The sequence below is a fragment of the Magnolia sinica genome, chromosome 7 (assembly GCF_029962835.1).
Source record: "Magnolia sinica isolate HGM2019 chromosome 7, MsV1, whole genome shotgun sequence".
NCBI lineage: Eukaryota > Viridiplantae > Streptophyta > Magnoliopsida > Magnoliales > Magnoliaceae > Magnolia > Magnolia sinica.
The window spans coordinates 72,312,900-72,334,233 of NC_080579.1; positions in this window are offsets into that span (position 1 = coordinate 72,312,900).

Genomic DNA, 21,334 nt, shown 5'->3' on the forward strand with positions numbered 1-21,334 from the left:
GTTGGATGACAAATAAAAATTTAATTTGGACCCTAGGAAGGTTTCAACGGTGGAAATCATTATTCCACACTGTTTCCTGTGTAATGGTCCACTTGAGCTTTGGATTCACTTCAGTTTTGGTATCAACCCTAAAATTATCAGTAAGAATGGATGGACGGTGTGGATAAACTACATACATTAACAGTGGGCCCAAATGAGTTTACTCAGTACGATAAAAGCGTACTGAGTAACTCAGTACGCAATCCGATTTCGCGCCTCAGAAAAGTAGACCCCGACCCGTTAAATTGGGAAAGGGGATTAGGTGGTGACCCAACACTACTGATATACCTGGTGACTGGATTCTGTGGGGCCCACCGTCATGTAAGACCTTTTGAACAGGTAGGATGGCAAATAAATATCAAGGTGGGGCCTATAAAGGTTTCGACTGTGGACGTCATTATCCCCACTGTTTCCTGTGGTCTGTTTGACCATATAAACATCGCGGTGGGCATTGTGAAGGTTTGAACGGTGAATGTCATTATCCCAACTGTTTCTCATAGTGTAGTCTACTTGAGCTTTGGATATGTTTCAATTTTGTGCTCATGCCTTAAAATGATCTCACAAAACAGATGAACGGCATGAATAAAACAAATATATATTGGTGGGCCTCACTGAATCTGGTCACTGGGGATATCGTGCTAGGGTCACCACCCAATCCATTTACGAAATCAGATTGAGGTCCATCAGGTACCCACAAGTCAGTTACAACTTTGAACTGAAACCTTGGGGACCATGAGTTGGACCTGGGCTTGAATTTAGTTTGAAATGGGGTTTGCCCTAAAGCCCAACAAGTACACTGGCCCAACCCAACACATTTAACAATTGTGGGCTAAATATTGCTTGAGGACCTCATATGACCTGAGCCTAGGCCTGGCAATATTGGGTCAGGTTAATTCCAGGTCATGGTCAGCAAAAGCCAACCTATTTAATAAACCAGCTAAGGAATCAGCCCTAACCCGAGCCACAATCCATTACTCTATGACCCAACATGACCCACTTTAAATTTCAAATCTCTAAGCCCGAACCCAGTCGACCCTTTTAATTGTAATTGGGTCGGGTTCAACTGACCTGACCCACCCCAGGATACCTTAGTGCTCAGATGCTGTTTACTGCCACGCTTCCTTATGTCTAAAGTGGTTCTTGCTCATTCATTGGCTGTTATATTCACTTTTCATATATAAAGGATAAAATCTACTGCGGGTAATTTTGTTTGGGTTATGGGTCGGGTCAGGTCAGGTCATAGCATTCGGCTTTGCCCATTGATTCACTATATGAGTCCTGGCTTTTAGCCTATGGTGGGTCCGGATGGGCTGGGCCTGGACTCAGGTCCTTTCAGATGGGCTAGGGCCCAACCCACCTGCTCCCTTTTCTTATGGGGCGATTTCAAGCTCTCAGCGCACTGATGTACCTGGGCTGGTGAGCTGGAACGGATATGTAATGAACAATGGAAGAATTGGAGGAATGAGGAATCGAGAAAAGACTCATGACTTGTCCACGGCTTACTTGTTGCTCAGTTGTGCCAATGGTCAGAATTTAAAGTACACATGTGGCCCACAAAGATAAGTGAGCCCGTCTGATTTCTAGTCCACGCGAACCAAGGAACATTTACCTGATGAGAAGCTTGGATCTCACACATGTGCACATGATAGGCACGTGTGATGAGAGAGTTGCAGAAAGCTTATTGGCGATGCAATTGGAAGGGCAGTGTTGTCTGTGGACAGGTGCCAAGAAAAATCATTTTAAGATATGAGATTTTAAAAAAATGTGGTGGATCCAAAACGCAAGTGGGCAACACAAGAGGAAACAATGGGGATTGAAGATCACCGTTGAAACATTAGGAGGACGATAATAGTTTTATTTCGGGCTAAGTTTTTTCTGTTTTCAGTTCATCCCGGTGGGAATGACCTTGAAAACAGTTTGGATGGCATATAAATATTAAGGTGGACCCCAGGTAGATTTCAATGTTAGCATTTCTTTTCCCACTTTTTCCTCTCATGTGGCCCACTTGAGTATTTGATCCGCCTCATTTTTGGTCTCATGGCCTAAGGTGAACCGGAAAAACAGACGGATGGGGTGGATTTCTTACAAACATTACAGTGGGACCCACTTAGCTTCCAAGCGCAAAAACTTCATGCAACACCCTGTCAAGGCAATCGGCGTCCCAACGTTGATTTGTCCAATTGGACCAATAATAAAGATCAATGGTCTAATTGGACCAATATTTAATATCAATGGCCCAATTGGATCCATCTCAAAGATAAGTGTTTGATTACTCTTATTTTTCAATTTTGAGATGAGCGACTGACAAATAGAAGACAATGGATTGATGACACCCAAGTATTGGTCCAGTTCATGCTTGGTAATTGAGTCGATAATTTTAAATCTTAGAAGCCGCTTAGATTAAAGAACACAGAATACCAATGACTGTGCTTAAGGATTAGTATGAAAAGGTAGGAAGATGGCAACAATTCGATAGGTTAATGCTATTATAAAAGTATTTGAATTATTAAATAAATATATTAGATGAAATTCATTCCTACTCATAGTTGCAGATCTTGTAACCTCAGTTTCGTTCTTTCTACGGATATTCTGTTCGTATCAACCTTCCTTTTCTTAAACAAATGTAGAAGATCCTGTATAATCTGTCATAGATTTTCGAACATAATTGAAGTATAGATGATAAGCCAACATAAATAACGTTACGTCCAGAAACGACATGAAGTAGTGCGTGACTACTTTCCCCGACTTATCGTTGTTTTGTCAGTAGATTAAAAAAAAAAATATATATATATATATATATATATATATATATATATATATATGCATCAGCCACTTACGGATGGAGCTATACTATTTAGCTAGAAAGGCGAATGCTTATCTGTGTGATATATTATAATCAGATGAAAGAAGCCAACAGCTAGCTCACGTTATTAATTTGTTATCCACTTGCTGTCTCCAAGGCATAAAATAGCATTTCTTAGAAGAGTGCGGATCCTCTGCCTCCCGGAGTTAGCGTTTTCATTGGTCAACGTCAGTATGAGTGCCATGTCATCAGATTTTTTAAATATATTAAAAAAATACATCTAATAAGAAGTATAACGGAGACGTTAAACGGAAGCGGTTCGCGTGCTGAGTAAATCAATAGGGTAAGCGTACTGAGTAAAGTATGTGGAGCCCACTGTCGTCATTCGTGCATTGTATCAACTCCATTCATTCCTTTTATCATCTAATTTTACAGTTTTGCAACAAAAATTAATCATATCCAAAGATCAAGTGGACCACACCACTTGAAACAGTGTGAATTGAATTCTAACGTTGGAAAATTGTTGAGGCCCAGGAAGTTTTATATCAAGATGATATTTGTTTTTTCTATTCATCCATGTCTTTGTGATCTTATGAATAGTTTGGATGAAAAATAAACATCATTGGGGGCTTAGAAACATCTCAATGGTGAAAATCAATACTTCCACTGTTTCCTTTGGTATGGTCTACTTGAGCTTTTAATATACTTCAGTTTTGGGCTCAACACCTAAAATGATCTGGAAAAACAGATAGACGGCGTGGATAAACCACATGAATTCACAGTGGGCCCAAAAGAGTTTACTCAATACGATAAGACTCGTACGCAATTCGATTTCATGTTAAGCCTTTTGCAGTAAGATCCTGCGCAAGGATTCTGGATGGACTCACTGCAATGTTTATAATAAATCTAACTCATTCATCCATTTTTAGATATCATTTTAGGACATAATACCAAAACTAAGGTGTATACAAAACTCAAATGGGCCACACAAGAGGAAACAGTGGGGATTTAGTGTCCACCGTTGAAATATTTATTTGGCCACAAAAGTTTTGCATCGGTCTAATATTTTGGTGTTTTCACTTCATCCTAGTAAAAATGACCTTATAAACAGTTTGGATGGCATATAAACATCAAGATGCCTAGGAAGGCTTCAACTATAGGAATTTCTTTTTTCACTGTTTCATCTTGTATGGCCCAGTTGAGTTTTTGATCATCCTAATTGTTGATTACATGTCTCAAAATGAGCTCTAAAAATGGTTTAATGGATTAGAATTCTTATAAACATCATGGTGGACCCCACCATACAACTCAGTGCTGGAACTTCATGCAAAAGGCTTTCCCCGATGAATCCGCGTCCATGGTTTCCATTGGAAAAGGACTAGCTACTCCCCTGCCACTCGGTACTATGTGGGCCCACCATGATGTGTGTGTTTCATCCATGCCGTCCATTTATTTTTCTAGATCATTTTATGATCTGAGACCAAAAATGAGGTATAACCCAATCTCAAGTGGACCACATTACATGAAATAGTGTTGAATGAACGTTGACCATTGAAAACTTTTTGGGGGCCATAAAAGTTGTGGATCAAGCTTTTACCTTCATCTAGGTCTTTATGACCAAACCAACAGATTGAATGTCAAATAAACAATACGGTGGGCCTTAGGAGGACTTTAATGATGGATATCCAATCACTATTGTTTTCCTGTGGTGTGGTCCATATGAGATTTATATCCCTCTCATTTTTGGGGCCAACCGCTAAAATTATATGTAAAAATAGATTAACGGAATGGATGAAACACATACATCATGGTGGGGCCCATAGAGTACCGACCACCACCACCACCAAGCTAGTGGTGGGGGGAGTAGCCAATCCGCTTTCATTACCATTTGGGATTCAGTGCCACATTGAGCAGCGAAACTCACTACTGAAGTGATGTCACTTATTTATATGGGTCCCACTATAATGTATGTTTTATATCCACATTGTCCATCCATTTGGAGAGATCATTTTAGGGCATGAGCCAAAGAATGAATCAGATCCAAAACTTGAGTGGACCCCACCTCAGAAAATAGTGGAAAGAGTCACGCCCACCATTTATTACGACTGAATCCAATCCAAACCTCGTCACTTTGTCTACTAAACCTCGTCACTTTGTACTACAACCCCGTCACTTTATTTACTGAACCCTGTCACTTAGTGTTGCAACCTCGTCACTTTGTTTAGTGAACCCTATCACTTTGTACTGCAACCCTGTCACTTTTTCTACTAAACTCCGTCACCTGCAACCACGTTACTTCGTCTACTAACTCCGTCACTTTGTCTATTGTACCCCGTCACTTTGTGCTACAACCTCGTCACTTTGTCTACTGCACCCCGTCACTTTGTGCTGCAACCTCGTCACTTTGTCTAGTGAACCCTGTCACTTTGTACTGCAACCCAGCCACTTTGTCTACTGAACCCTGTCACTTTGTACTGCAACCCCGTCACTTTGTCTACTGTACCCCCACTTTGTACTGCAACCCTGTCACTTTGTCTACTGTACCCCATCACTTTGTACTGCAACCCCGTCACTTTATCTACTAAACCCCATCACTTTGTCTACTGTAGTACAAAGTGACGGGGTTCAGTAGACAAAGTGACGGAGTTGCAGTACAAATTGATGGGGTTCACTAAACAAAGTAACAGGGTTGCAGTACAAAGTGATGGGGTTCACTAAACAAAGTAACAGGGTTGCAGTACAAAGTGACAGGGTTCAGTAGATAAAGTGACGGGGTTGTTGTTGAGGGTCAAATAATGCATATCAGACCACTGTTATTGCCTGGATTTACAAACATGGTACTGTTTGTCGGCCCGATTTAATCGTGTTTGTGATGCAGGGCGTATTTACGAGCCTGGACTGGAAAAGGGTACTAAAAGCATGGATTTAACGGTCTGAAGTCACCAAGGCAAGCGACGGACCCCCAGGAGACCAAGATCAACAGATTTGCATGCCAGGGATCCAACAAAATCGAGAAACTGAAACTCAAGTGGCCCGAAAGACATCCAAAATGCAAGATCACAGGGTTCCCACCATCCGTTCAACTCGAAACTTTATACATGGCCAAGGGCCCACAAATTAACCGTACATATCGAATTTCAACCCTCAGATCCCTCCGGAAGTGGCCCAACGAATAGATCAGCCCCTTGAATCCTTAAGTAGGGCCCACCTGATATCTGGATATTCTCCAGTTTTGGTCTCAACTGTTTAAATGAGCTGACAAAGTGGATAGACGGAGCAGATTTCTCATAAACGTCACGATGGACCCTACCTAGAGGGTGTGCGTGTGCATAGCACACTGGCACACGCCGTGCACCGAAAACCGAAAACGGGTCAGTGCACATTGACCCGTCTTCCTCTCTCCTCTGTGAAAGAACGGACAGCGTGTTTACGCTGTCCGTCCATTTTTCACTAGTGGGCCCCACTCATCATATGGCTCGATGATCCGAACCATTCACCTGTCTCAGGATACGGCCAAGACCAACCCCTAGGTGTCTGTCTGATCCCATGCATGAACATATGCGTAGATCTCTGTTTAAACACAGGATGGACGACTGGGCTACAATCTCATGAGACACCATAGTTTGGATCGAAAATCGAGTAATTCCAAACGGTTTTTCGTCCTGAAAACAATGGACGGAGTGGATTTTCTAGTTGACTTCAAGAAATTGCCAACGGGATTCACAGAGTCGAATGGCGGTGACTCTGTTTCGCAACGGGGAGTTGCGGTTGATCGTTGTGGGCCACTATCAGGGCCCATCAGGCTAATCAGGACCGTCCTTTAGGAGCCCACGGGCCCTACCTCCCTCGCCTAGGTGGTGGAATTGCAGAAGATAACTTTAATTGGACTTCGACCGTCCAATCGGAAGATTGACGGTGAATTGAACTAATTCGTGATTCACCACGAATCTGATCCAAAACCAATCAGGTTCCACTCTTTTTTCGAGGGGAAACTAATGGACGGGTCGGATTTCTCGTCTGACATCAATCCTAGGCTCACCAATCATCACAGATGCATAAGGCTTTGCCTTTGTTTCCACTGCGTAAACAGGGAGTCCGGCTCCGTTGCAAACTGACTGCGAAAAGAGAAGTCGGTGCTTGACTCCAGCCACCACTTCCAGAATTCTATAAAGGAGAGAGGGAGAGCTCGGTTTTGGGGACGTGAGCATGGCTTGAAGTTGGAACGTGAAGACAGGGAGAGAAAAGAGAAGTTTTGTTTTTCTTTACCTTAATCTCTTTGCTGTGTTTTTTTTTTCTTTTTCTTTTGTTTATTTTAGCCTAATCATGCCTGTGATCGGCTAAACCTCTTAGCTAGGGCTAAGAGGTGAAGCTTGTAATCTGATGGGAGAGAAGTTGCTTGTGCCTTTTGTTTAGATTGAAGGGATTTTTGATTTAATTTTATTATGGGAATATTTGTAGTTTTTAATGGCCTGTTGTGACTGAAATTACAATGGGTTTGCAATGGCTTTGAGTATTTCTTTTCCCTCCTTTTGATTATGATGTCAGGAAGCCCTGTTGTTCGCCATCGTCTCCTAGGCATGGTTGGATGTCGGTACCCTTCCTAACCTTCATAATCATCTGATTGGTTGGTAATTAGTTTAATTCTTTTGTTGACTTTGTCTCCTGGGCATGGTTTGGTGATAGAATCCATTCTAATTCATATACTTTTCATCTTTTTAAAATTATATCAAAGGAAGTTCAGTCCAATTTCCATGATTCTTGATGCAGGCATAAGATCTCCCTAATCTCTACAAGTGGATCCTCTGAATCCCTAGTTTCCTTTTTCTGAATTCTTTAAGTTTTAGATAATTATTCCATCATTATTCCTCAAATCACACTCGATTTAGATTTCATCTCATTCTAGTTCTAGTTCTAGTTAGCTTCAGATTACGTACAGGTTTCAGTCCCTTGGGATTCGACCTCAGTCTCACCGAGTTTATTACTACATCACAACCCTATACTTGGGGAGTGAACAGTTGTAGTACAAAGTGACGAGGTTTAGTAGACAAAGTGATGGGGTTGCAGTACAAAGTGACGGGATTCAATAGACAAAGTGACGGGGTTGCAGTACAAAGTGACAGGGTTCACTAGACAAAGTGACAAGGTTGTAGCACAAAGTGACGGGGTATAGTAGACAAAGTGATGAGGTTGTTGCACAAAGTGATGGGGTATAGTAGACAAAGTGACGATGTTGCAGTACAAAGCGACGGAGTTTAGTAGACAAAGTAACGGGGTTGCAATACAAAGTGACGGGGTTGCAGTATAAAGTGACGAGGTTCACTAGACAAAGTGACGAGGTTGCAACACTAAGTGACAGGGTTCAGTAGATAAAGTGACGGGGTTGCAGTACAAAGTGAGGGGGTTCAGTAAACAAAATGACGAGGTTTGGATTGGATTCAGTTGTAATAAATGGTGGGCGTGACTCTTTCCACTATTTTCTGTGGTGAGGTCCACTCAAGTTTTGGATCTGATTCATTCTTTGGCTCATGCCCTAAAATGATCTCTCCAAATGGATGGACGATGTGGATACAAAACATTCATCATAGTGGGACCCATATAAATAAGTGACATCACTTCAGTAGTGAGTCTCACTGCTCAATGTGGCACTGAATCCCAAATGGTAATGGAAGCGGATTGGCTACTCCCCCCACCACTAGCTCGGTGGTGGTGGTGGTCAGTACTTTGTGGGCCCCACCATGATGTATGTGTTTCATCCATTCCATTAATCTATTTTTACATATAATTTTAGGGGTTAATCCCAAAAATGAGAGGGATATAAATCTCATATGGACCACACCACTGGAAAACAATGGTGATTGGATATCCATCATTAAAGTCCTCCTAAGGCCTACCGTGCTGTTTATTTGACATCCAATCTGGTGGTTTGGTCATAAAGACCTAGATGAAAGGAAAAGCTTGAACCAAAACTTTTATGGCCCCCAAAAAGTTTTTAATGGTCAACGTTCATTCAACACTATTTCATGTAATGTAGTCCACTTGAGATTGGGTTATACCTCATTTTTGGTCTCAGACCATAAAATGATCTAGAAAAATAAATGGACGGCATGGATGAAACACATACATCACGGTGGGCCCACATAGTACTGAGTGGTAGGGGAGTAGCCAGTCTGTTTCCAATGAAAACCGTGGACGCGAATTCATCGGGGAAAGCCTTTTGCATGAAGTTCCAGCACTGGGATGTACGGTGGGGTCCACTATGATGTTTATAAGAATTTCAATCCATTCATCCATTTTTAGAGCTCATTTTAAGACAAGTAACAAAAAATTAGGATGATAAAAAACTCAACTGGGTCATACAAGATGAAACAGTGGAGAAAGAAATTCCTACAGTTGAAGCCTTCTTAGGCGTCTTGATGTTTATATGCCATCCAAACTGTTTATAAGGTCATTTTTACTAGGATAAAGTGAAAACACCAAAATATTAGACCAATGCAAAACTTTTGTGGCCATATAAATATTTCAATGGTGGACACTAAATCCCCATTGTTTCCTCTCGTGTGGCCCATTTGAGTTTTGTATACACCTTAGTTTTGGTATTATGTCCTAAAATGATATCTAAAAATGGATGAACGGGTTGGATTTATCACAAACGTCGCAGTGGCTCCGTCCAGAATCCTTGTGTAGGATCTCACTGCAAAAGGCTTTGGCTGGAAATTCGCGTCCTGTTAGACACGTGAAATCGAATTGCGTACCAGTCTTATCGTATGAGTAAACTCTGTTGGGCCCACTATGAATTCATGTGGTTTATCCACACCGTCCATCCGTTTTTTCATATCATTTTAGGGGTTGAGCCCAAAACTAAAGTATATCAAAAGCTCAAGTAGACCATACCAAAGGAAACAATGGAAGTATTGATTTTCACCATTGAAATATTTCTAAGCCCCCAATGATGTTTATTTTTCATCCAAACTGTTCATAAGATCACAAAGACATGGATGAATAGAAAAAACAAATATCATCTTGATATAAAACTTCTGTGGGCCCCCAACAACTTTTCAACGGTAGAATTCATTCACATTGTTTCAGGTGGTGTGGTCCACTTGATCTTTGGATATGATTAATTTATGTTGTAAAACCCTAAAATTAGATGATAAAAGAGATGAATGGAGTTGATACAATGCACGAATGACGACGGTGGGCTCCACAGACTTTACTCAGTACGCTTACCCTGCTGAGTTACTCAGCACGCAAAACGCTTTCGTTTAACGTCTCCGTTATACTTCTTATTAAATGCATTTTTTTAATATATTTAAAAATGATGATGTTGTGGCACTTATAGTGACGTTGACCAATGAAAATGCTGGAGGCAGGGAGTTCCTGCCTCCGGGAGGCAGAGGATCCGCACTCTTCTTAGAAGCCAGCGTTTGCCATAATTTAGGAAATTTAAGAGCAACTCATTGCTACACGCAAGTAACAATTATTCTTCTCAGTTATAAGTAAAGTTGGACAACATATTCCTAATAAGATTTGGCATGAAATGCGTAATTCAAGACTGCATTCTAAAGCATTGATGACACCACATGCCGTGTCTCCTACAATCCTGACACATTGTTGATATGGTGCAGAGATGCCATTAGATGTATGGAGCCTGTTTTGGCCAAGTACTAAAATATAAGTGTCAACAAATGCCCCTCACCGGCTATAGACAGCGAAGTACTTCAGCACCTCTGGGACGTTGGAGCGTCAGGTGGGTGCCTCACACCTGATATCACTTTTCATTAGTGCCATTGACTATAAATGATCGGCCATTCTTCTGACTTCACTGTTCCAGTCACTGCCTGCTGCATATTAAGAGTCTTCGGTGTAGAGCATCATAGAAACCTTTTGTCATTCGAGTAAGTGTGTATATGATGTTGAAGATTTGTGCTGCATAATCACACAAATCTAGATCTAGGATAACTATCCAATGGCACCAAGCAAACACAAGAGAACACAGATTTAACATGGAAAACCCTTGCAGGTAAAAAAACCACGGCACAAAGCGATAGATCTCCACTATGAAAGCATAAATTACAAAGAGAGAGGACTTACCCGATTCGAACAACCTCGAATCTCACCCTTGCTACACCCTTTAGAATCCCTAAAACCCTTTTAGGAACCCTTGGAAAAACTCTAGAAAGCCTTAGAATACTTTAGAATAGTCGTAGAGACCCCTATTTATAGTTTAGGAAAATCCACTTACGCACTTCCTTTGAAAAAGTCCGGAAACCACCTGAAATTTACGCAGTCTGCGCACCGGCTGCGTAACCATCGACTAGTCGAGCCGAAGCCTCGACTGGTCGAAGGACCCCCTCAAACGGTCGAGCCATCCCCTCGACTGGTCGAGCTACCCGAACACCAAAAAACATAGGTCGCTGAACTTTGAGTCGAGCAGGCCTCGACTAGTCGAGAGGCCCACTCGACCGGTTGAGCCAGGCCCTCGACTGGTCGAGCGGCCCAAAAACAGAAAGATTTAAAGCATCTGTCAATAATCTCCACCATGCCTTCAATCTTCAATCATATAGCTTCTTGACCTCTTCTCTTATATCTGCATCACATCATATCTTCTCGTGCACACTCCGTCCTTCTTTTTTCACATCGACAGGCTCAGAGAAGTTGCACAGAACTTGAACTTCTCTACAGGAATGTTTTAGATGAGTATGTTCGTCGGATCAGAATCCACATGCCCAACCATCTTTGCTCCTATCTTCTCAAAAGGAAAGACGTAGTCTTCTTACCATCTCACCGCTACCTAATATTGTTTAACAGGGTATTTGCTCACAACATTGATAGCCTGTGAAATAACTAGTGTAAACCAGACTATGGCATATACTGTCAACCTCATTCGAATAAGGCTCATGAGATATATCATGCTTTTCTTTATCTGTTTTGAGACATGTCCTGAGGAAAACTTGAGGAGAGATGCATCGGGAATGCTCTCCGGCTTTACCTGATTCATCACATCCTAGATCAATACCTACACGTAAGGTATTCCTCCTGTGATTACCAAAGCCTACTCATCCTTCAGTCTCAATGCCAAGAACCATCTTTACAGCCCCCCCGATCCTTCATCCTGAAAGTCTTACTTAATCAAGTCTCCAGTATATTGATATCATACATGTCACAATTGACGATCTACATGTCATCAACATATAATACCTGACCCACCATGAAGGAATCAAACCACTTGCCTAGGCGACAAGTCATACCACAACCTCCTGCAAAGTCTTTTCTCAGCCTATTTAAACTTCGAACTGCTCTGGTTGCTTCATATAGATCTACTCTTTCAATTTTCCTTGCGGAAGTGCAGACTCCGCATCTATCCTTCCAGCTTAAGATCACATTAGCCAACCAATACCAATCATGGATCTAATAGATACATGCTATACCGTCGGTGCAAATATCTATGAGAAGCCGATCCCTTCTCTTTGAGCATAATCCTTCACTACCAATCACGCTCTATATCTATGTTGTATCCTCCTAAAGATCTACCTGCATCCAACCGCTTCTCGGCCCACTAGAAGCTCCACCAGCTCCCATGTGTCGATCTGGTATAAGGAGTCCATCACATCGTCGTCACCTTCCACTTCTCAGCACCAGGCTCACCTAGAGCCATAAATACCTGTCCACCATCGCACTCCCTGTAGTTGATGAACCAACTCCGATGATGAGTCATGTGAAAAGATGCCCCTGTGTCTAGCATCCACTCGTCCTTACGATCGTCGTATGATCGTCTGAGCGAAGACACAAACAAAACATCACCATCACATCTACTCGATCCATCTGATGTGGCAGCATTGACTTCCCTATACGAAGCCTCAAAATCTTCTGTAAGACCCGTGTCCTAATCCGTGCTGTTCCGTTAGCTTCCGCGATCCTTTCGGTCAAATTCCGGCAACCTTCGCACCGTATTCGGTATTTGCGCACGATCCTAAGCCAGGTCCCGCGCACCGACGTCGGCTTGGTCCGAAAGTTATATCATGGCGACCGCGTCGTCCCCGCGGTTCCGACGCCGTGACTTGCGCACTGAACCGATACCCAGGTAAGAAGATGCCGATCAGCGTTTATTCCGAAGAAACACCGCGCGTTGCGGATTTCGAGGGAATCTCTACAATTAGTCCCATCAATCAACCATTAAAGCATCCCATACCTCAAGTACAACAACCCATCACCACCTTTTACTAAAGTCCACCATTCTTTCCACCTCACCACTCCTCTTTTCCAAATTTCAACAACAACCATACCTCTTTTTGCCATTTTCAACCCAAACCATCCCCCATCACTCCATCACCCTATCTCACTCTCTCTCTCTCTCCCTTACAAGTCTCTCTCTCATTCAAACTCTCCCATAGCAAGTCCCATACGTATGGTCTTCCCATGGTGAGAAAATTTTATTTGTGAGGTCCACCTTTCCCACCCCTTCATCTCTCATCTCAACCATCCATTTCTCATCTTCCACCATCAAAGGGTAGCCCAAGGAGCTAAGGAAGCCTAGGGAGCAAGAAGATCTAGCGGTGGGTGTTTGGATAGGATAGTTTTTGATGTTTTTAAGATGGGCCAAGTGAGGCCAACCGATCAATGGTTTGGATCTCGCTTTGGACCCTATGATGTGGCCAATGGCCCACTTGGATCATCATGATCATTCCATGATGGGGCCATTCTCCATGGACCCCATCATGATGTTTACTTTCTTGCATATTTAAGGTCATCTAGACCATTTGTTTTAGTGGAGAAAGGATCTCCACCGTTGGATTTCAATTCCATGGACCCCACATGTAATGGGATCCACTTGATGTATGATTTAGTGCAAGGGAGGGCCCATAGTGCCGGGGTCCCTCCATCACACGGTCTCACTCTCTATCCCTCTCCCTTTTTATTTTATTTTTATTTTATTTTATTTTTATTTTTATTTTGTTGTATGATGGTAAGGTTGTATGGCTACTTGAATGGACCCCACCATGTAGTAAGCATTTTATTTGAGTGGGGCCCACCTTATAAGTATAATACCCACGCCGTTCATCAGTGGTGGCCCACCTGAACAGGCCCACCTCAAATTGCAAAGACAGTCCAGCGTCCCTGGACGCTGGACGTTTAAATGGAAAACATAAATATCTTTTTTTAAAAGGCCTTGGAGTGGTCCACTCACGTAGGCCCCACCTTGATGTATATATTAAATCCATGCCGTTCATTCCTTTCCCAAGATGATTTTAGGCGTTGAGCCAGAAGGTGGGATCCATCAGACCTTCAGGCGGGCCATACCATAGCAAATGGTGGTTTTCACCATTGAAAACTTCCTTGATTGGTTGTACCTTGAAATATGTCCAATATTGGACTTGAACTGCTCGTGGTGAGCCATGGGAGAGCGCTGGATGGTGTGGATCCCCTGGATATGGACCCCACCTGCTAATTCCTTGAAAATCAAAAAAAAAATAAAAAAACAAAAAACTGCACACAGCAGCGTTGCTGCTGTGTCAGGAAGTGCAGCAGGCGCTGCCTGCGCACGCCAGCGTCCGGGCGGACGGTGACCGAGCAGCCACCCACGGCTGCAGCCATCTAACCCGTTCATCGGGTGGGCCACTACCTGACGTGGGCCCACCCCAAAAATCAGGTTGATCCAAGATTCAGGTGGCCCACACTGTAGGAAACAGTTGGATGGGACTTCTACCCTTGAAATTCTTTTGGGGTCCACAGAAGTTTCGGATCAGGGTGAAATTTGTTTTCACCCTTCATCTTGGCCCACGTGGCCTTATCAATGGGTTGGATGGAAAGCAAACATTATGGTGGGCCCCACATGAAGCCCACAGTGATGTAAGTGTTTATCTTCACCGTCTGCTTGGACGGTGGAGCCCAACGTGACAGTGGACGTGGAGCCCACTGTGATAATTGTGTGGGCCCACTGTGATAATTGTGTGGGCCCACTGTGCTGCGTGCGTGTGTGTATGTGTATATATATATATAGATATATGTATATATATATATATATAGATATATATAATATTATGGTTCATGTAATATTATATGTATATTATATACTATATTATATATATATATATATATATATATGTATATAAATATTGTACTTATTTATGTTGAGGCCCATGATTGAGGCCCACTTTGACATATAGGTAAGGCCCACCTCAGTTGCTTGTGGCCCATGAATGAGGCCCACTTTGATGTATAGGTAAGGTCCATGGGTCGAGGCCCATTTAACGTATTAGGAGCCCATGGGTTGAGGCCCATTTTATGCACGTATGGGGCCCAACTGGCGAGGCCCATTTGATACATATAAGGCCCATAAGATTAGGCCCATTTGATGCACTCTAAGGCCCACGGGTTATAGCCATTGCAATGTACATAAGGCCCATTGGTACGGCCCATTGATATGGCCCACTTAATGAATATAAGGCCCTTGTGATTTGGCCCATTTGACGTATTTAAGGCCCAATGGGATGTACCTAAGGTCCATTGCAATGTGTGATCCCAACATGATTTATGTAATGATGTTTACGACGGGTAGTACCTTAGGAGCAATGGCGGTTTGACGTCCCCATTGCAAGTATAGTGTTGGTTAAACGTCCGCATTATGACCTTCCCTTGGGCTCATACGTGTAATGTGTAGGCCGTTTAGGCCCATCTTCATTATAAATATCATCTATCCTATATAACTTGTTTAATTCCATGATTCATGATCATATGCATCATACGTATGCTTGATATGAGAAATGACTGATAATCGCATATGCCTTCGGGCAGATTGTTTAGGGGCTCCCGTACAAGGAGTGTTGCCCTACATGAGCGCACGATACGCGCAAGATTGCTGTATGACTGGATAGTGTGATTCATGCATTCGCATTGTGTGATATGGATTACTGTACGCCCTAGCGACATCAGGGTCATAGCCTCCACAGACGTATCGTGGTTGGCAGGATTGGATACCGGAAATACTGTTCTACATGGGGTGCGATAGATATCCCTGGGTGAAAGTCCCTAAACCCTTATGGTACCAAGAGGTTGCTCCAACGTCTAGACCGAGTGGATGCATGAGCGCTGAGTGCCGATTACCAGACGGTTGCGCTTTCCACTGTGTCGTGGTCGGTTGGAAGGGGGTGCGGCCTTACCCGCCCGAGAGTAGGGGGCAATGCTAGGCTGAGTCTGACCAGCTCGAGGAATGGGTCCGCTATTGACGAGCCGAGCCCGATATTGGCAGGCGGATAGTGAGGTCTTTTCCACTCACCTTATTGCGCGCGATGGGGCGGCAATCTGGCTTGGAGTGTACTAGACCCCGGTGATATTCCAGATTTGAGCCGTATTGACATGTGGACTTAGATGAGGATTTGTATGCTTGAGTTGCATTTCGCATTGCATGGCCTTGGTATGGCCGACATCATTCTTTGCACCACATGGCCTTGTACGGCTAATGGGATTCTTAGCATACATTAGCATTTTCCGCATTACTCTGATACTGCATGACTACATTATCACCTTGAGCATACACTTTCACCACCCTCTAAGCTTTCTATAAGCTTATGCACGACCGTTGCGTGCAGGTGACGTTGGATCGCAGCAGCGCTGAGGCTTGGACGCGTGGCTGATCTTCTTTTGGAGTTTTGGTCTATCTTCATTGTATTTCCCTTATGCTCATTGTACTTGGAAGGTTTTTGATTATAGTGGAAATGTGATGGAGTTTTTGGTTGTTGTTTGTGGGTTATGCCTTTGGTTATGCTTATTACGAATCAAACTGATGTTGAAAATCCTCCTTGTAGCATCCCAGGATCGGAACCTGGCGAATGGGCGCTGGGAGCCGAGAATGGGGTTCTACGGAGGTTGTCGGCGCCAGATTCGGCGATCGGGAATTTTGTGAGCCCGGTTTCCGAGTTTGGGGCGTGACAGCCTCTTTGATTTAGGATTTTCACAATCCTTCTTCACATGTCCTTCCTTTCCACAGTTCCATCACTTTACCTTTCCCTTGCCTTTGCCCTTAGATTTGGATCTAGAACCCGAAGAACTTGTACCTTGTTCAGAATTCCTACCCCTTGTAACCAGTGCATCAGAAGATATCCCCATGTCGACGTTAAGCTTTTTCATAGCCTTCCCTTGAAGGGCTGAGATAACAGTGTCAATACTCAGGGTTTTATTCGTGAAGCACATTGTGTCCTTGAATGACTCATAAGACGCTGGAAGAGAATTCAGTAACATACAAGCCTATTCTTCATCTTTCATCACTTCCTCCATATCCAGTAATTTGCAAACCAATTTATTAAAGTTGCTGATGTAAGCCTCTAGATCTCCACCCTCTGTCATCTTGAAGTTATACCACTGTCGCTTCAAGTGTAGGTGATTTTCAGAGGATTTTTTTTCATAGACATCCTCTAACTTTGCCCATAACTTAGCCGCAGTTTTCTCCCTCATGACGTTGTAGAGAACCTCATTCGTGAGACATAAACGAATCGATGATAAAGCCTTCTGATCAAGAGTATCCCATTCATCATCAATTATAGTGGACTTTCGCTCCTCAAGAGCACCATCTTCACCTTGCTTGATTAAGGAACTCATCATCTTGATCTTCCATAACTCAAAATTATTTTTCTCTTAGTACTTCTCAATATTATACCCGGTGCTTGCCATTATTACTAATCCCTCAAATTTAGATCTGTGCCCCAACGATTACTCTGATACCACTTGTTGGGGATTTGTGTTGCGGAATCACACATATCTTGATCTAGGATAGCAATCCAATGGCACCAAGCAAACACAGGAGAACATAGATTTAATGTGGAAAACCCTTGTGGGAAAAAAACCATGGCACAAAGCGACAACTCTCTACTATGAAAGCATAAATTACAAATAGAGAGGACTTACCCGATTCGAACAACCTCGAATCTCACCCTTGCTACACCCTTTAGAAACCTTAAAACCCTTTTAGGAACCCTTAAAAAATCTTTAGAAAGCCTTAGAATACTTTATAATAGCCTTAGAGACCCCTATTTATAGTTTAGGAAACTCCACTTACGCACCTCCTTTGGAAAAGTCCGGAAACCTCCTCAAATTTACGCAGTCCATGCACCGGCTGCGTAACCCTCGACTAGTCGAGCCAAGGCCTCGACTAGTTGAAGGACCCCCTCAACCAGTCGGGCCATCCCCTCGACTGGTCGAGCGGGTCAGACACCAAAAAACATAGGTCACTGGACTTTGAGTCAAGCAGGCCTCGCCTAGTCGAGCAGCCCACTCAACCGGTCGAGGGCCTGGCCTTCATAAAAAGTGGGCACCAACTTCCTATCACCAAAGCTATGTCTTCTGAGATTGGGGCAATCGCGGAGAGGGATATTGGTGTAGAGAGTGGTACACATGCTGACAGAGGCGTGGGCGATGTAGGAGCACAGGCAGAGACCTGATTTTGTTAAAACCCTACATCTTGCTCATATTGTTACAAACTCTATAGACAGTATAGATGAATTGAAGAAGAGAGAAGATGAGATGGAAAGAGAGATGTGAGAGATAGGCAATGGAGGTGTAAAACATGAGATGGGATTTGCTTGCTTAGGTTTTAAACCCTAGCACCCTGTCCCCTTATATAATATATCCAAAATGTGTAAAATCCATGTAAGCCCTTAGTGGGATTTATTACATGGGTTTGTACCCATATGTGCCTTATTCATTTCTCAATTGTTGATGATGAAATCTGATTCTCTTTGTTAGTCCGCCTTCTATCTATAATTTAATAAAGACAAGATAAGTCCTGTCTTACCTCCTGCGAGCCCCTAAGTACCTGTAATTTAATAGAGAATAAGAGAATATACCGGAGGCGCCGGTTAAGGCTAAAGACCCTCCGATGCTTAAGTCAGGCATATGGACTTGCAGTAGGTGTAATAAAATCGATATATTTGTATGTACCTTGTTACATGGCGGGGGATCTATTTATAAGATCTCTTGATCACTTGCATGTTTTAGTTGGTTTGACAGATATGCTAGAGGGCTCGTATTGGAGTGAAACTCTAATTTCAAGAATATCTCCAACTTTACGTCGATTGGCGTGATTTTCGGCAGAGATCTTGAGAGGTAATCCCACCCATATATGGAGAGGATTCTTCTTTCTATTCTGAGGTTGAGTTCGGTACCGAGGTCGAGGTTGGTACCTGAGGTCAATGTCATCTTTTAAGGTCGGCAAACAAGGCCGACCTTCAAAGTCATTGGTTGGCACCTAAGGTCAAGTCGATACTCCGCCCTCCTCTGGGGAGTTTCCTATAATCCCTCTGTTTTATTCCTGGTCCTCGGGTCAGTCCGATTTCACCTCTAATAGTTGTCCCCCTACTTCCGAGCATTATTTCTAAGGGCTTGGGAAGTAAGTAGTTTTGGATTGACGTGACCATGACCTGTCGTGCGAGCAAGAGGCCTCAAGTGTGCAGGAGGTCGAGAGGTTGGCGCACTTGGTCTGCACCTCCTCATTTTACTGCCTGGTATTTACTGTAAGGGGTAAGAATGGGCCAGCTGCAGTAATCGAGGAGTATATTATGACAATATCTTCGTATGAAGAGTCGTGCATAGCGTGCCAAGTGTTGTTTTGCCTTTATGTGTGGGGGTTCGTGTATGATGACTTAGTAAATATAATATTCGAGCATATAGGTTTTTATGTCACATAGCTTGTAGACAAAATATTAAGAACAAAGAACCATTTCCCTTTAACTGGGGCAGATTCCTCATGGTCGAATGTGTAAGTCACTAGCATAGTAGGAAAAACCGTAGGAACGAGAAAAAGCACATTTGTCCCTTTAACTAAGGGAGGTCACTCACAATCGAGCATGTAGATAAAAATGATGGATAAAATAGTAGAAATAAGTGAGAGAACCTTCTTCCCTTTGACTGAGGGAGATTTCTCATAGTCGATCACGAGTAGCTTTTACCGAGGCAATTAGTCGAGCACAGACATTTCACATGTCGGAATTTCTCATGGGTAGTAGATCTTTAGATGCTCGATGTTCCATGGGTAATGTAAGACCTTACCCTACATGTCTTTTAGTTGATACATCCCTTGTAACACCTCCATGTCTTATACTCGACATGTCCATTAGTACCTGAGGTCAAGGTCAGGGTTGGCCGATGAGCCTTATTATCGAGCTTGGTTAACTGGTTTAGCTCAATCATCAAGTTTCCTTGCTCAGCCCAGCTTCCTTAAGTACCTGCTCTAACTTGGTGTTCGAGAGTGTACCGATGAAAGTGACTTTAAGGACGTTAGTTGGTACGTTGGCCTAGGTTTTGGTTGTCCTCGTTGTTTCTTTTGGCATTAATGGTAGAGGGCTCCCCTTCTTCCTTTCGCTTCCTATCATTAGCAGAGTTATTTCCTCCTTGAGTAGCACTTTGTGAACTGAAGAGTTCCTCAATGTTCGAATATTTTTGAGCTCGGTTAAGTAGGTTGATGAGGGTAGTTGAAGGGTTCTTATCCATAGAGAAGAGGAACTTTCTTTGTTTAAGGCCAGCTACCATAGCTGTCGGAGCTATCTAATTAGAGTAACCATTGACATGAACAGCTTCAGCGTTGACATGGATGATGTAGTCTCTTAAAAGCTCATCCCCCCTTTAAGTAATCATAAAGATGTGGGTTGATGACTTTCTCCTGTCTTTTCCACCAATGAACTAAGTGATGAAAGCCTTATTGAGTTGAGTGAAGGAACTAATGGATTCCGACTTTACATGTCTGTACCATTTCCTCGCAGCTCCTGACAAAGTCAGGGAGAATACCCCGCACATTACAGCTCCAGAAGCATCATGGAGCTCCATCCAGGCTCTGAATGATTTTAGATGTTCGGTCGTGTCTCTGGACCCTATATAGGGGGTAATTTGGGGCATCCGGAACCTAGACAGCAATTTGGATCTTATGATATCGTCCGTGAATGGTGGCTCGGCTTCCTCTAGCAGTGCATCAACGGAGGCAGGGGCCTTCGCTCGGTATGACTGTTGGATGTCTCTGAGTTGGTCTCAAATCTCCCTCAACTTTGCTTCCCATGGGACTTTACTTTTTGTTGTGGCCTCAAGAGCCTTTCCGCGTCTCTTGTTTTCCAGGGCGTGGGGTAGATTGGACTCGGTGAGCTTAGTTTCTTCCATGGTTTATGGGGAGATGCACTTGCTTCATGTCGGTTGATCCTTAACCACATACAAGTCACGAGGCAGTTGTAGAGGTTGAGACTGGGCGGAAGCTACTCTTGATATCGCGCCCTGGTTATGTGGGTGTTTTTGTCCTAATATGCGCATGATTCGATCGACATTTTCAGCCAAGGCCTCGACTTGGTTTTATAGAGAGACGAGCCACCCTCCAGGATTCCTAGACCACTGCGCAATCATTGGTGAAGGGAGGTTGGGCTGAAGATCTGACTACGACATTTGGAAGGTCTTATGCTGGTCTTCTGGTATGGGTATTGGCTCAGTAATGGCAGCCAAAACATTTTTCTTTCCCTTAGCCAT